This window comes from Tympanuchus pallidicinctus, unplaced genomic scaffold (assembly GCF_026119805.1).
Source record: "Tympanuchus pallidicinctus isolate F22 unplaced genomic scaffold, pur_lepc_1.0 scaffold7, whole genome shotgun sequence".
Taxonomy (NCBI): Eukaryota; Metazoa; Chordata; class Aves; order Galliformes; family Phasianidae; genus Tympanuchus; species Tympanuchus pallidicinctus.
The window spans coordinates 14050630-14067041 of NW_026294791.1; the positions used below are offsets into that span (position 1 = coordinate 14050630).

The 16412-nt window shown below is 41.7% G+C and overlaps 1 long non-coding RNA gene across 3 annotated transcripts in view; it reads left to right on the forward strand.

Annotated features, from left to right (window-relative positions):
- The window catches only part of LOC128072568 (uncharacterized), a 34723-nt gene that overhangs the window by 5789 nt on the left and 12522 nt on the right, over positions 1–16412 (forward strand). For all 3 annotated transcript variants that reach the window (XR_008202353.1, XR_008202352.1, XR_008202354.1), the window contains 3 exons: positions 44–4200; positions 5942–6031; positions 13077–16118. This is a non-coding gene — a long non-coding RNA (uncharacterized LOC128072568). The remainder of the gene's footprint in view (positions 1–43; positions 4201–5941; positions 6032–13076; positions 16119–16412) is intronic.

A 16412-nucleotide genomic window follows, 5' to 3' on the forward strand; every position in this document is an offset into this window, starting at 1 on the left:
TAATAGCAGATCAGACGATAAAGGTTCCCTTTTCTCCTCCCAGACAGGCTGTCTCTGACAGAAGAATACAGTTCATCAAAAGTGTCTGCAGGTTGTCAAACTCAGTGAGATTTGGGGACACTCGGAGGCTGTCATGGCCAACAAGAAGATTTTCTGTAGGGTTCTGCCATCATTCACCCTCAGGAAATAATCACTCACTACATTCTGCATGCTCTCATGATAGAGCTCTATTTGAGAGAAAAGAGCCATTTTATCAAAGGACAATATATCCCTTCTCTTGGTCCATGCAGCTTCCATTATCAGACCATAATAAATCATATTTATGTTCTCAGTTAATAAGACTGATTACAATGCAGGTTACAGGCATGGGAAAAGCAAAGCAGGTGAAAAGATGTTTTAATGAAAATATGATAAGCAAACAGCTTCTTGTGAACATTTCAGGCTGTTATTTGTAATGATCACAGGCAATTTTTGATACATCTTCTTTAGCAATGGTTTAAGCTGCATAAATTGGCTTGCCACTTTATACGTTGAAATAGGAAGAATCCCAGTGTCCTTATGTTGTCTAGAATCATTATATACATTATAAGCATAAAATGAGTTTAATGTATGTGCTTTGAAAAGAAGGGGAAAACAGAAAATCAGGGAGGACTGATTTTAATGCTGCTCAAAATGATTTTGAAATTTTCTGTTCATCTTTGTTACTAACGGTGCATTTTCCATGAAATTTAGGAATGACATGTGGTGCTTTCATCTCCTTAAAATTAATATATTTCTCTTTCTGTTTTCCTCAATTTCTTCAAAGTTCTTTTTAGAACACTGTGCAAAGAGACAGAGAGAAAATTTTCCTCTCGATGAGTGAATATATCTGTTATTAATGCTGGGGGGGAGTTAAGTGTGTGCTTCTAGAGGAGAATATACCCCTGCATTAAATATTGAAATAAACAGTATTAAAGAGGTGCAAGGATATTTGGCTGCAGCACACCTGATGCATTCAAGGGCCAAATTCCTTAGAATCTTTTAAAGTGATTAAGATCTTTTCTGTTAAGAGTTCTCCAATGATTTCAGAGTATAACTGTACCTAAATAGCTGATGAAATGTCCTGCTCTTGTCTTTTGAAAAGCTTTCTTTTATGTTTTATTGTTTTCTTTTTTGTTGCTGTTGTAGTCATTTGGTTTATGTTGAGCATCATATTTTCAAGACAAAGTTAAAAATTTAAAGAATAATTTCCTCCTGCTAGCACGTAATGCTGACTAAGTATTTCAAAATCTACAGCACTTGCAGAATGCAAGCATTATGCTTATAATTTTTATAATGATTCTAGACAATATAAGAAGGACACTGGGATTCTTCCTATTTTGATATATAAAGTGGCGAGCAAATGCAGAAGTCTCCATGGTGTTGTGTGTCTGCAGGAAATGTTCTGATACTTCTGCAACTCTCTTAAACAAATGTTAAAGCTTTGTAATGGGCCTGGCAATGGAGAATGACCATGAAATTCCCTTAACCCTTATAGGGCACTTCAGCAGGAGAAGTGATCACACAAGAAACAATAAACTGCTCTTCAAAGGCAGTATCCTGATATGACAACAGACATAGATAATGCACTTCATGATGGAACTGCTTGATACGGGGAAAAACATGTTGTAACTGCCTTCAGTATGAAAGGGGTTTAAAAATGCTGCTTGCCAACTCCGCAAAAAACAGAGCTGCTATTTCAGTTAAAGGCCAGTGGATTGTATTTTTCATGTCAGTTTTCACTAACCTCAAACATCACTGTTATGACAGACTGTCATCCAACCAAACCAGCACTGTGATGCCATTCAGGCAAGAAGGAAGAAAGCAAACACAAAGGAAACTTAGAAGTCCGAATAGTGAGAGGGGGTGTCTGTGAGTGCACTTTTGTGCAGTGATACTGATTACTGAAAATGAAACACTTAAAAGAAAATAAACCCAAAAAAGTGCTTTCTGAGCCATTGGTGCTTTCTTGCCTGCCCATTTCTCTTTGTTCTGTTTCATGACATCAGCCTTAATGGTTGAAAGGATGTTCTGGGCCAGATGTCAATCACTATGTCTAACATAAACAAAAATAGCTAAAAAGACATGCCAGCATCTTCCTTTTGTTTTCCCATTAGCTCCATTTTTCTTTTCAGAGGCTGACAAAAAATTACTGCCTCCGAGTGAATTCAGTAATGTCACTATATATCTAATATCTAGGAGACCTTTTGTTTTAGCTTTACTGGGCTTAACCACAAAAGACACTTGACATTGACAAAGAGTCTGTCAAATACACAATGATCAGTGCAATGAAATCTCTCATGACAGAAGGGCACTATTCTGCACCCCCAGCCCGCAGCAGCCTGTCTGAGCAAAATGTGCCGGAGCACACGCAGCAGCTGAACCATTGCAGAGTAGGCCATAAGCTGAGATGTGTCTTGTTTAAAGTGTCATAGTATATTAGTGTAATTAAAACCGCCAAAAGAATAGAAAAGATAGATGGAAATGTTACATTACTTGTTTCTAGAGATTAACCTCCAGCCAGAACTGAAATACAGAGACACATTTTGCATGTCTTAGAGCTCTGATATGGAAGAAAACAAGCCTGAGAGTATGTCTCTTGAAGTGTGAGACATGAAGTCATAGTTCCTGTATTTACACAATAAAGCAGAAATAGCGTTTCAGACAGGCACGCTGTTTTCTCTCTGATTACAGCTCCCGTTGTGGCTGTACTCTGCAAAGCAGCTGTATCATCTCTCAGCTACTTCCCTTTTACTCTCTCTGCCTTCATGCTTGGAAGGTCTTGAGGACCCTTGGGCCCACGAATGTGCTGGTGTCAATGCTTTCTGCTCCCTTGGCATCTGCCAATGTTGTGTGGTTCTAGCCTGGAGGCAGAGCACCCTGTCCGCTCTGGTGGCTGCAGAAGCCAGAGCTCAGCTCCAGACTCAGCAACAGCCAGCTAGGAAGATGTTTGAAGAATCTGACCTTTGTATATACCAGGCTGCGTGCTTGCTTCTCTGTTGAGTCTATAGATAAAACTGCATGGCTTTCTGAAATGGACCCTGAAAATTATGTTCTTGGCACTGTATGTTTTCCTTCTTGTGCATCATTACTTGTGATAACTATTCAAGCCTAACTAGTTATCTAGATCTCTGTTTCTAACTAGATCTCTGTTTCTAACCGTGACACAAGTTATATCTGGTGGTGAGAAATTTTTGGAGTTTTTTATGGAGCTGTTCAGCTGTATAGGCTGAACCTTGGTTTATCTAGAATCTGGAGAGGACCTGATCTGGCTTCAGCAGTTCTGAAACACTACAAAAGCAGCATGGCTTTCTTCTGAAATTTTTTCATTTCATTTCTTAATGCAAGGAGAAGATGCATTAATCAGGTAGGTCTCATGTTCATTTCTTCCACTATAAATGAACTTCAAGGCCTTGCCCCATTAGTTGATCAGTTTGAATTTGAGAGATGTTAAATATAGGCCTTACATTTTAGGTTTCCTCATATGTCCTCTATTTCCCAGCTTTAAATATCAGTTAATGACTTCTCCATATAGCACTTCTCTTTAATTTCTAGTCAGAGGCTTTAAATGTGCACTGTTAGTCAAAAATATGTTATCTGCATTTAGTGGTGGCTTCTGGAGCCCTCACCATGAAGTTACCTCACAATCGCATCTCTCCTCACATGATTTTCTGAGTACTGCCAGGAGAAGAATGGAAAATAACTATGAAATAAAAGCAGATTCTGCTCCCAGTACAGGCAATGAAAACTCTTTTACTTCTACTTGCTCATAATAGTGGGGGGAAAAATGAAGTGGAAACAAGCACAACAAAACACCTCTGCCAGCTATCTTTAAGCTAACCAAGGCTTCCACTAATGAGGTGGTCTGGCATTTTGAGAAAGACAGGTTTTTTCCAGAAATGGAAAAAATATGCTATTTTTTTTCCTTTGACTCTGAGAGCATAGTGAGAGAGAAAGAAATCATATTTCAAAAAGCAAACTTTTAATGCTGTCTGTATTATTAAGTGCTTACAGACACCAGTATAGTTTCTTGTCAGTTATGTTTTTGCATATTTGTTTGTTAGATTACTAAGTACTTTCCTAAAAACTAGATATTTGCTGTATTTACAGATTCATCTCAGTGACTGTGAAATTCCTGAGGATGTTATCACTTTCAAGTCAGATTAACAGAGTAATTTCCAGGTAAGATATTCTAGAAGATAATTCAATACTTTGGACAATTGCATTGTCTATTAAACAGAACAGTACTGTTTGTGGAAACGATAATAATCTAGATCACAAGATAGCACCAGATTTTATGTTACGATGTCCAGACGTCTTAGGGAACTTAATGCACCCAGGATTGGTTCAAGTCTAATCTGCATGGCAGAAATGTGAGTTCCAATTTCCTTTTCCCTGAGACTGTGTGGGGAAACTGTCTTCCCAGGGACTACAGAGGACAGGCTGCCGTGGTTTGTTTGTGCTTTGGCAAGAGTATTCACCACAGCTGCTCCTGGAGTGCCCAGTGGTATCAAGCGCAGAAAAGAAAAGTTTTCACCTTTACTAAGACAGTGTGGTGTTCAGGCCTTTCTAATATATACCCATCAGAGCTGGCTGTATGTTTTCCTGAAGACCACAGATGTCCAGGAGGTTCTGATGAGTCACATCTGTCTCTGAGCTTGACACGGTGTTAGTTTCATTGCCTATTTTAGGTAAATGGTGGTACAGGTAGACAGTGATGGCTAATGATGCAATGATCTGTGAGTGCAATTGCTTTTTCATTTCAGCTTAGTTTGGCCAGAAAGTAAGAAAGGGCTCCCAAAGCAGGACAAGTGTCTTGACATGACACCACAACGCAAAAACGGATTACAGCTTCATGGAGATCTGTACAAAAATTGACAGCTGGGGACTTTGTGAGTTTCTGTCTGGAGTCAAAAATTCAGTGTAAGTGCACAAAAGAGTGTGAGGAGGGAGCATTTCAGCTCCTTCAACTCTGTGCACAAAACCTCTCAGGGCTTGAGATAGGATTTTAGTATTTCTCACAGTCTTCAAATGTTGTGCTGTGTTAGGATGTCCTTATACATAATTTTGTAATTGAAATGGCATGTTTACTGTTCCATTTCATGCTTGATTGTGTTTTTTAAACACCTTTACTCAAGCTGCTAGAAGTGGGATTATAATTAAAATGTCCTGTTGAACACCTTGTTCAGTTCAATGAAGGCATAATAGAAGTATAAATACTTGTTCTCATTGACTCTATGATGTCAGCACAACAAATGCAGTACATGTCAGGAAACTAATCTCTTTTTTACCAAGGCATCTGTAAAGAGGGAAGGGGAAACAGAATCTGTGGCTGGCCAAAGTGCAGACCTCTCTACAGGAGAATAGGAAAGTTTTTGAGATACCGTTAACCTTTTAGATACAGCAAACCTGAAGTTCCAAGAGGCTTTCTGAGTGTTGGCAGACATACTAAAGGAGTTAAAGGCAACAATATTATCCTTACATAAAGTCTTTTCTCTAAAGATTTCAAAGTATTTTCCAAGCATTAGTAAGTCAAGCTTTAATAAGCAGGTTCATGTTATTATAATACCTGTGGTATATATGTGTTAACTAGGGCACGGAATGTTTGAGTGATTAGCCAGTTACTGGCAAAAATTAGACAGGAATTTGCTTCTCTACTCACAGTCCCTTGGCCTAAACACTAGGCAGTACTTTCTACAGTAGCTATTAGGAAAAGCTGAGTTTGGTTGTAAGGTGTGAAAGAGTAATATACTTCTTACTATTTCTTCTTACACATTCTTTAAGATGTGTACAGTTATGCAGACTTCATGTCTTTGTGGTAGGATTGAATTACAACACAGAGTTCAAAATGTTTATAGTTCAAAGTCCAGTGGTTACAGCACTTTAGCATTGCAATAATGGTTTAATTTTCTTATACTCTCAGTTACCACCAGTGAAGAGATTCCTACCAATGCTGGCAGGCAATTGTTCAGTCTTATGGAGCTTCAAATAACTGTACAGCTTGAAAGTCTAAGTAGGAAAATTTCAATATTTAGTCTTATGTTTGATGCTTAGTTGGGCAATTTACTCAATACTTTGCCTAGTACTCTTCCTCTGCAAAGACAGGGAAAATAATGTCTGTGTTCATTGTGCTCTTCAACTGCTGCAATAGTGTTTTTAATATACTAGATACTGGGCTTTACACTGTACTTACACCATGAAACTTTATGTTCATGTCCTTTCACTGACTGAAAGAGGGCTCTCAGAACCAATCCCAAGATGTATAACATTTCTGTGCCAGAGCAGGACTCGCCAGTCAGTGGCTGCCTTACACGGAAATGTACATGAAGCAGGTAAATAAGCAGATCCAGAGAGTGTGCAAATTGCCTTTCTGTGCCCAGTTCCATCAACTGTAAGATCGACAGATGTCATGCAGGAAGGTGGTTCACAGGATTTCCTCTTAAGAAAAGCTGTGAGAAAGTAACAAAGTGGGAGGTTTTCCTTTTGGGACAGGGGAAGAAGGTGGTACATAGGACAGACCAACCCAGTGCTCAGAAAGATTCACTGGGATAAGTCTACTGAACATGCAAGACAAAATGTACAAGAATGTTTTTGTCAGATGGGATTGCTGCAAAACTTGGTGGATTTCTTTGAGCATCTCATTATAAGTACAGGTGCAGCTCTACACACCCACACGTGCTGTGTTTATTTTAGTGTGTGATCACATAAATACCTGCAGGTGTGAAACTGAAGAGATAGCCGTGCTGAGGCTTGAATATGGAGTTCCACATCTGTATTTACTGCCTTTTTCACACAATGAACTAGTGCAGTCTGTGGGTTCTCTTCCCACCTCCTACATGCACTTTATAAGTAATTTTGAAGGAAATTCAGTCCTGGTAAATACATTTAATGGATGGATGTCAAGGTATAGAATCAAAATACATGAAGGTGAGGGAGTACGGAACAGCCATCAGTTCAGTGTATTGCACATATATATAATTAGAAGAAGACTAATTTCAGATAAAGAAGGTCACGTCAGGTTAATATACAGTCATAAACCCATAAAATTGGAATTTAATATGCCTTTTGAGGCATCTAAAACTTGTGTTGGCCTTCAGTACAGCGGCTGGTTTCTCTGTTCTGGCACACACAGAGGTGTTTCCTTGTGTGTAATACTGTCACATAGTCTGTAATATGTGGGGTACAAATCATGGCTACTGCAAAAACCTTTGAATTCACTGATTCGTGTGGATGTAAAAATCTCAGTTGTGGTATTGCATTTATGCAGCTGTTGCATTAAGTATTCATCTGATGCTAACTATCTGGTTACTAAGGCCCTCCTCAGTGTCAAAAATAGAAAACAGCTAAAAGATATTAACTGGGAATGGTCTTTTGCATGTAATAGTTGCCTGCAGAGGCTTAATGTTCTGAAAGTTTCACACTTTTTGTAAGGCCTTCAGTGATAACTTCTGTTTTTCAAAGAGAAAAATAAACCTTCCAAAGTTCCTTTGAACATTTCCACAGCCTTTCATAGTGTTAGCTGTGAAAGTTACGGTGTCACGTTCTTAATAAGGAGGTATGGGAATGGTGTTTTAGTAGTCTCTGCTGCTTTCTTTGTGAAAACTATCTCAGGATGCTTTGGGATTCTTTGGCAGTAACTTCCTTTTGCCCCATGATTCCACAGGGATCTTCTCTGTTATTATATTCATTTGAAGATATTTTGGAGAAAACATGGAACTCGAGAGCATTCAGGAAAACCCTGTTTATGCCTCTGACTGGCTAAAGACAGGGAGTGAGTCTTTCTGTGACAGTAAATGTGGAAAAATCACATTGCTCAAAACTCAATTCAGCAAATTTTTTTTTAAATAGTACTGCAAAGAAAAGGAAAAAAATATAGGACAAATTTTTGTTTCTGATGTGAATGTCTCTGCCTTGTCCAGAGGAACCACAGCTACCATCTGTGACTCGTGATAGCGACTGTGCTTCTATGCAATGGAGAAAGGGACAGAAGCAGCTAGAGCAGTAGAAGAAATAACACTGTGTTAACAAAGACTTCAGTTGAGGCAAATTTACTTCCCTGAGAATTAGCCGGGGTATCTCTCCATGACACACTTACTTTAGAATCACAGCATGTTGCAGTTATTAGACTCTGGCAGGCTCCTAGGTAGGAACCGTGTCCAAGAGCCTTTATTTCATCTGCTCCAATTGAGAAGAGTGTGGCAGTTTCTTTTGGTTGAGCCTTGCTATAACGATCTGAGCTTTAGTCACCGTGAGGTTAGCACACTGCAAAGCATTCAGCTGGCGTTACAACCAGAGACAACTGAGCTCCAAAAGTGAGTGCAGACTGTGTCTATCTACTTATTAAGTGACGGGTCATGTGGAGTGCCCATTACCCAGTAATTGGTGCTAGCTGCCAGTTAGCATTCAGTGGGACTTGGCGCATTTGTATAGCCCTTACAGACCAGAGTGGCCTGGGATTGTTCTTGCCTTATTTGCTGCAATTGTAATCAGATGGTGGCTCTCTGCTTCGCAGATCTCCCAAACTCAAACTGAAGGGCACAGGGGAGTGTGGGATCTCCCTAAAGAGTTCAGCCAGAGGGATGCCTGGGTCTCAGGGCTCTGTGGTAAGGTGACCCCTCTGCTTTCCCTGGCTTGCAGGTTCCTTCCCTGCACCACAGGAGAGGGAAAGGATGGAATCTGTGGTAGGTGACACAGTGCCTACACAGCTCTAAGCAAGTCTTTAAAGATGAGACTCTTGAGTGTTTTCTGTCCTCGTGGAGCCCACAGGCAGCACTCAGATGCAGAGTTCAGACACAAAGATGGGGAAGTCTTTCCAGAAGGGACTGTGTAGGCAGACACACACACATATTACTGCGTAAGATACATGCTCTTGCAGCTTTGGTTTGGGGAACCCTTTTGTTCTCAGGCTGCCAACTGCGGGCACTGCTCTGAATTGCAGCAGGCTGTGAGGGAGCGAGGAGGAAAGTGCACGCCGTCCTGTGGGTCAGCACCGGGTGCGATGACCTCGTGCACACGGGAGCAGGATGGGGCTCTTTTCACACCATTACTTCCCGCAGTATTACGGTTCTTTTTTAGTTACAGAGCAGAGCGGCACTAGGCCCAGAGGTTAGCAAGGCGGTGATTGCGTGCATGCGAGCGGCGTGCTCTCTGCAGTCCCGCGGCCGCGGACCCCCGCTCTGCGCCGCGACGGCCCCGGCAGCCCTGTGCCGGGCGGCAGCGGGAGCGCTTCTCCGGGTTGCCCGGGAGGTGGCGCCCTTGATCGCAGAGTGAGGGGCGGGCGGGCGGGCCCGGGAAACACATCCGCCCCCCCTCTGTAATTTAGGAAGTATTATAGCCGAAGTGTTTTCAACTGATTATTATGCATGAGTAAAAATTCCATGAATGTGTAACATTTTCGCCTGTATTTCCCTCTTTTATAACATCATTTAAATTCCTCATTAATAATTTAGAAATGTTCTGGATTTTAATCACTTTTCTCATCACCGCCACCTCCGCGGCAGAGCGCTGCCCGTTACCTGAAGGTGACATGGAGGCAGCGCTGCCTCACAGGCACTGCCCGGCCCCGCTTCTGCCCAGCCCCGGGCCCGCGCTCCTTCCTTAGACAGACCAGTGTACAAACAACGAGGTCTGAGCAGGTCGCTGTTAATAAAAATTGCGAAAAAAATCAGGATTTTTTGCTGTTGCATCTGAGTTTAATTATGGTGGTATTTGTTTGATAGCTTGTTACTGTAAATAAAAGAGATAAAAGCAGCCCTTCACTCGAGTAGCTCTAGAGCTGTGAAATATGTACCTAATTAAAACTATTGGTGTAAGAGGCTAATAAAGTACATGTGCCTACTAGATGTCTTATTCTAATGAATCTCGGCTAATTTGCTTTGAGTGATGAATTTCGGTGTTAGTAGTAAGGGCTGAATAATGATGGAATTTATCACGAGGTGCGGGGACTGGTGGAGGACCGTGGGGGCTCAGCGAGAGGCAGGGAGAGCCGCTGGGTGCAGGGCTCCGGTGCTGCAGAGCAGCAGGGCTGAGCTCGGCCTCAGCCTGAAGGCTGCCAGCGCCCAGCCCAGGCCTCGGAGGGCTCCGAGTGGTGGCACAGGAGTGCTAGTGGGTGCCATCCTCCCATCCTCCCCTTTTTTTCTGCCGGCACTGGTGAGGAACGGGCTGTGGCATGCTTCTCCAGACTCCCAAACCAAGCGCAGATGGGTTATCTAAAGCATTTCAGATGGAGCTTTGGTCTTGTGCCAGCAGCTAATCAAAGTCTTAATTCTGGAAAAGACAAAGGCCAGGCTTTCCAAGCTTCCTCCCTCTGGTTTCTCACAGAGATGTGGCACTTCTCAAGCCCTTCTTGCCCTGTGCACTGTCTGCATCACTCAGGCTGTGGGGCTGTCTGTGGGCAGCAGGCAGCTTGCACCGGTCTAGTGGGTGATGTCCATGAACGTGCGGACCGACAAGGGGCTGCTTCATGTGGGCCTGCGGGCACCTTGTCCTGAGTACACCTCAACAAAGTCAGACAAGAGCGGTGTGCGTTGACAGCCCCGGCCCTGAGACTGCCATTGGACTTGTTCTCAGAAAGAGGGAAGCTGAGATAATAATAAAGGGGCTGGTTAAGCAGAGAAAAAGCCTGCAGAGTAGCACATATTTTTATTGCTTTTCTGCAGTACAGCAGAGAAAACATCCCAAGGCTAAATGTCTATTGTAGTCCCCAATGGTGAGTATTTAAACATTCACATGTGTGCACGTTCTTGCAGCTCCTTCCACTTGTGACACGGTGGGAGGGTGGTGGGGCTGCCATTCTGGCATGCCCAACTTTAAGCCAGGGCTGGTGCAAGTCTGCAGGGCTCCAACCTCATATCTCCTTGCAACATGTGCCATACAAGGGCTTTATTTATAACTAAGCAATCTGGTTCGTGCTGTCTACGCTGGAGTTAGTCCTGTTGAGTTGAAGTTACTTCTGAAAGTGTGTGATAGTTGCAGCTGTTGAAAGCACTCTGGCAATTTCTGATATGCACATGAGTTTGGGTGCTTTTTTTCCACAGTAGCTACATCTGCAGTTTTTCTACAGAATGAAATTTTTACTACAGCTAATACTAGCTGGATAGACAGGTGGAGCTTGTTATTTTTCTCACAAAACCTACCTTTTCAGAAGGAAGAGATTGTGTTTCATGGTTGTACAATCTAATAGTGTGGTTGATTGAGAGTAAGATTGAGGAGAACTAGACACTCGCTGTTTGACCTTAGGACATTCTCTTTGTCATTCCAGAAAGTTGGTTTCTCTGTCGGTAAAAACACAGTAATAGCTAAATCAAAGAAGTCAGTCATCAATATCCAGAAGTTGTGTCAGAATTTCAGTTGGAATTGTTGAATATTGTCACAGAAACGGAGTCTGTGGTGCTTTCTCAGAGATTTGCAAGAATTATTTTCTTCTACTGATAGAATTCTTTCCATGTTGCTCAATCAATGATCATTTTAATATATTTTTCTGCCTCTCAGTTACATCTCAAGTATTTATGTCCATCCAATTTTCATGGTCTCGCATCTTGTTTGCTTCTGTATAAAATGTGCGTTGTGAGCTTGAGGGAACACTTCCTTTCGACTTCTTTGTAATTACCAGAAATAGTTTTAACTTGTTAAAACATTCTGGCCATCAGCATGGTAAACCTCATTACTCCACAGCAGACCTTCCTGTGCATTGTGTTTACCTGCTGATAACATTTCTAATAAGAAGCCAAACACCAGTGAAATGAGGGTGGTGCTTGCACTGTTGGGTCGGGTGTGACTTTGCGTAATAAAAACATAAAAGAACAAATGACGCTCCTGTATAACTAAGACAGAGAGAAAGAAACACTATTAACTTGTTTCTGCTGGCTTTTCTTCTAGGAAAATAAAGCCTGTTTTCTGGACAGGCTTTGTTAACACTGTGATCTGATACAGGGCAGCAGGGATTCCTGTGCCTGTGCAGATGTTTTTTGATTTCAGAGTGATACCACCAAGAGACCACTGCATAGACGGCTACCCTGTTTTAGAGGACAGTATGCTAGGGTCCTCGCTGAGGCCTGGATGTTAGGTGCTCTGAACTAGAGTTACACATATTAAAAAAGCTTAAGAGCTAAACTGAGTTACTGTAACAAAGCCTGAGGCTGCAAGGAAGCTTTCCACCCAAAAAACATTTCCTAAATGTTGCTAGCAGATGGCTCTCCTATCCCACAGGCTGGGGATATGCTGACTTTTCACTCTCGGTATTACTTGTCCTCACATCACAGGACTTGGGATTTTTTGATTTTTTAATGAGCTCGATCTGATAAGCTGAGATAAACAGACTTTTAAAATAAATTTAAAATGTAAAGATAATTTATAATTCTGTTGTTGAGATTCACAGGCATGGTTAATGTAATTTCCTTTTTCCTTTGGCACTTAAGCAAAATCTGGCCTATATTTAATTCTTCTGTTGGTGGATAGGGAAGAGGCTAATCACAAGAGACCAGTAGTGCTATTTGAATGACACGTCCTGCAGTCTGTTTTTGAATGATCAGTTAATGTTTCAGCAGTATTATCTCTTTTTCTGTACCCTGCCTTTATTCACTAGCTTTATTCTACTTTTTTGCACTTTTACCTCACCCTTGTCAATGATGCCAGATACCTTGCAATAAGTAGTCCCATTTCAGAGATTCCCTGCTCACTGAACATCTGTCTGATGAAGTCTGTCTGCTTTCAGCATTTTGCTCAACTGGAGCAATGTTATGCTGCTGCCTAGATGAGTGTATGAAGTGAATTTGGACTGGTTCAGTGCAAGGGAGCTGTTTATGAATGAACTCAGTTCACAGATGCATGACATCCAAGAAAAGTGAGTGCAAGACTCACTCCCTCTGGGTCAATAATCTTTGGGACAAGGCAAAGAGGAGACAGAAATTGAGGAGATGCTGCTGTTTTGGCGTCTGTATTTCAGGTCAGAGTCCTGTCAGGTCAGCAGAAGTCATGCAATGTGAGCAGTGCCAAAACACAGTTGATGTTTGTGTATGAATATTTATCTTCATTTTTTACTCCATTTTGCATTCTGACAGGCATTACACACCTTCTTTGAAGACCTACCAGACAGAACCCCCAGAGGTCCTTTGTTTTGTAGTTCACCGAGCAGTGAGCCAAACAGTGGATCTGTGGGTGCTTTTGGGTCATCTTCGTCTTGGGGCTTTCTTCTGAGAGACCACCTCTGTTTAGACTGGAGTCCTTCTGAACTGTGGGAAAGAGCTCTTCCAGCTGCCGAGTGGTGACCCCAGACATCATCCTGAGGAGATGTCCCAGAGCATCTGTCTGGACTGTGAGGTTGCTTTCAGGCTGCTTTGAGTGATCATCAGGGGAGGGTATGGATGGTACTCGAATCCTGACCTACGTCTCACACTCTTGTTCTAGACCCTGGTGCAAGCTGCTAAGCCAGGCTGCCTTTCCCTCCTCCTTTTAACTCACGTGTTCTTTGGCATGCCTCCAAACTGAATGCAGTATGGAGGAGAAGGTCTGCAAGTTTCTGGAGCATATATACACATGTGGTCAGATCCCCATCTCGTTAAATTAGCATGTGGAGTGGAGACCAGCTACTGATTTATGTTTTCATCTGTGAAAGGTAAATTGGATTGAAACTGTTTAACACACTGTTTAAAAAGAGGAGCTGAGATTCTTGGTTACATTTGATTTCTAAATTAGAAAGCACATGACTATGTTTCATGGACCTGAAAGAACTGGGTCTGAGTTAATATCATGCCTATACCATTGATTTCACTTGAGCCTTTTGTATCAGAAACCACATGTACACAGAGACTCACATTGTGAAGCAAGATTAATTTAGCTTTTGGAATATTATGTGCTGTATAAGAATGTTCTGTGAATGACCTGGATTGCAAATTTTGCTTCTTAATATTTGCAGTGCAAAGCACTGGTGACATGAAATACTTAATGGTTTCAGCTGAACTTTGCAGAAATGAGAATGACAGGCACCCAAAATAAGATACATGGTGGAGAGCTAAGCAACGTAAGACCTACTGAGTTAGATATTTAAGCCTCAATCAAAATGATAATATAGATGTGAAAGTGGTTGCAAAGAATTTAGAGCTGCAGTCCTAGGAACAAAAAGAGATGGCCCCTCTCTTGCAGAAAGTTAATCTGTTATTACTCTCAGCTCTAATTATGGGGAGCACAACAGAGTGAGTTACCAGGAATATTTCCCTGTTATAGTTTAAGAGGTTATTTTAGTGTTTCAAAAATGTATCCACTTTTAGGGCCAAAACTCTTGGTTCTTCTCTTTGAATTGTTATAGCAATAGCTGAAATAGAGCAAGCTTCCTATGGTGAACCTACCTTAAAGAATAGGGCCACTTGAGTTAATAGAAGTAAATTAAATGTGTGCAAGCTCAGTTTTTGATGTGCTTCCTAGCAGTACCAATTCAACTCATCCAAGTTCCTAAAGGAACATGGAAATGAGGCTATTACCCGTAAGCGAAAGCCGCTATATATTGTCCTAGTGATCCCTTATGTGCAGTTGCACTTCAACATTACCCACTTTTATGTCAGTAAAAAATTGGACTACTTGGCAGTTGCAATTGCTGAGTTTATGAAGCTTAAGCAGCATAGATTACAGCTTTGTACTGGACAAGAGACAGTAAAACCATGGGTCTCCTCTGTTGTGGTTCTTGCTGGTTACCAACCAATATCTGCTATTTTTCCCAAGCACATAGATATGCTTCTGCAGAAATTATCCTTGCTCCAGTAACAGAGATAGTAAACATGTTCCTTACTCATAGTAATGAGATGCAGAAATACCAACTTTTCTTGAACTCAGTATTGCTGATAATAACTTTTACTCTTAGAAATTTGCATTCTTCCATGTGTCTGGATTGATTCCAGCCTTACATGTTCATGTGCTCTCCTAGACCAAACAAATTTCCTCCTCAGTGCCTCGCTGAAACACCACATTTTGCTGCCTGCTTGGTCCTTCCCCACAGAAGAGGCCAAACAAGCATTCCCTAAAGCACCACAAGTAAAGCCAGCCTGGTTAGCTCATATCCATGTTCATCACCAGGTGAAATGAATCTGGCTGACTTAGCTTAAAGCAGATTAGAAGGCAATTTGTGATCCCTCTCACTAATGGAGCAGTATGCTGGGTACCCAGATGGCAGCAGCAAGCACTGAAATAGGGCTATCGCCTCCCAGAAGAGCTTCCATGCAGCCTCAGGTTTTCTCACCACTCCCATCATTAAACACAGTTTCGCACCCCTGAACTTTCATGCTTTTTCTACATAACTTCATTTATTTTTACCTTAGTGGCCATAACTAAAGATATATTTTGACATTTTAAATGAGTCTTCTCTGTTCAGCCTGCTCTGCCTGTCTTTATTAATTAAACTTGTGTCTTCATATCAGATTTCTTGAGCTCATCTCTTTCCGTTTCAGCTCTTTGCTTTCCATTTGCCTTCATTATACCCTTCCATCCTTGAACTGCACTGAACTCTTGCTCCTTCCACATCTTCCTGTACAATACTCAGATCTGCTACATCTCTGCCTAATTTTATCATGGCTGATGCAAAATCTTAGCTGCAGAACCAGCAGTAAGGGGACAGACTTTTCTCTTTGCCACATTTGTTCTCAGTCTTCTATAAAATCTTGGCTGAAAATGAAGGACATTCTCTACTGTGACCATAACTCTGCACCCCTCCTTTCTCTGCTAGTCTTCCTTCTGGGATATGTTTTAATACATTATCATCCATGGTAACTGCACGGTTTGTATCTGCAGCTTTTCAATATGCTTGGAGTCAGGGTTTTCCAGGTGAATCATGTATTAAGATTTAATCTGAATCTAGTCAGATAGTATTGACCTGCGTTGAAAAAGCTGTATGAATGAGATAGTAGCAGACAGCTTGAAGTGCTGAGTGAAAAACAATACTCCAGAAGTTTGGTGGCAGAGAGCCTATGGGACATTTCTTACTGGAAAAACTTCTTTGATTATTTAAATATTTTGATCTATTTTTAAAACTTTCCCTGTCTGTTGAAGGTTTGCTGGACTTTGCCTGCTTTGGCAGTGTGCGCAGCACGGAGCTTGCAGGAGCTGCTCACTGCTTGGTAAGCTACCACATGTTGTTATCAACTTTAAGGCCTCCCTGTTTTGCTGGAGTAGACTTCCCCAAGATTGGAACAAAGAAGAACCGAGCCCAACACTTCAGCTTCCTGATGCACCTCTCTATGCCCTTTTCAGCTGTATTTCCCACTGTTCAGTGTTAGCAGTCATTAGGAAACATGTATTTTGTTTCCAAACTCAGAGTCTCCTGAAACAAATCCCTAGGCATTGTGGTATTGCTGCAGCTTGAAGCCTCATTGTGTTAAGACCACAAACAATGGGTTGGACCTTTCCCAAAC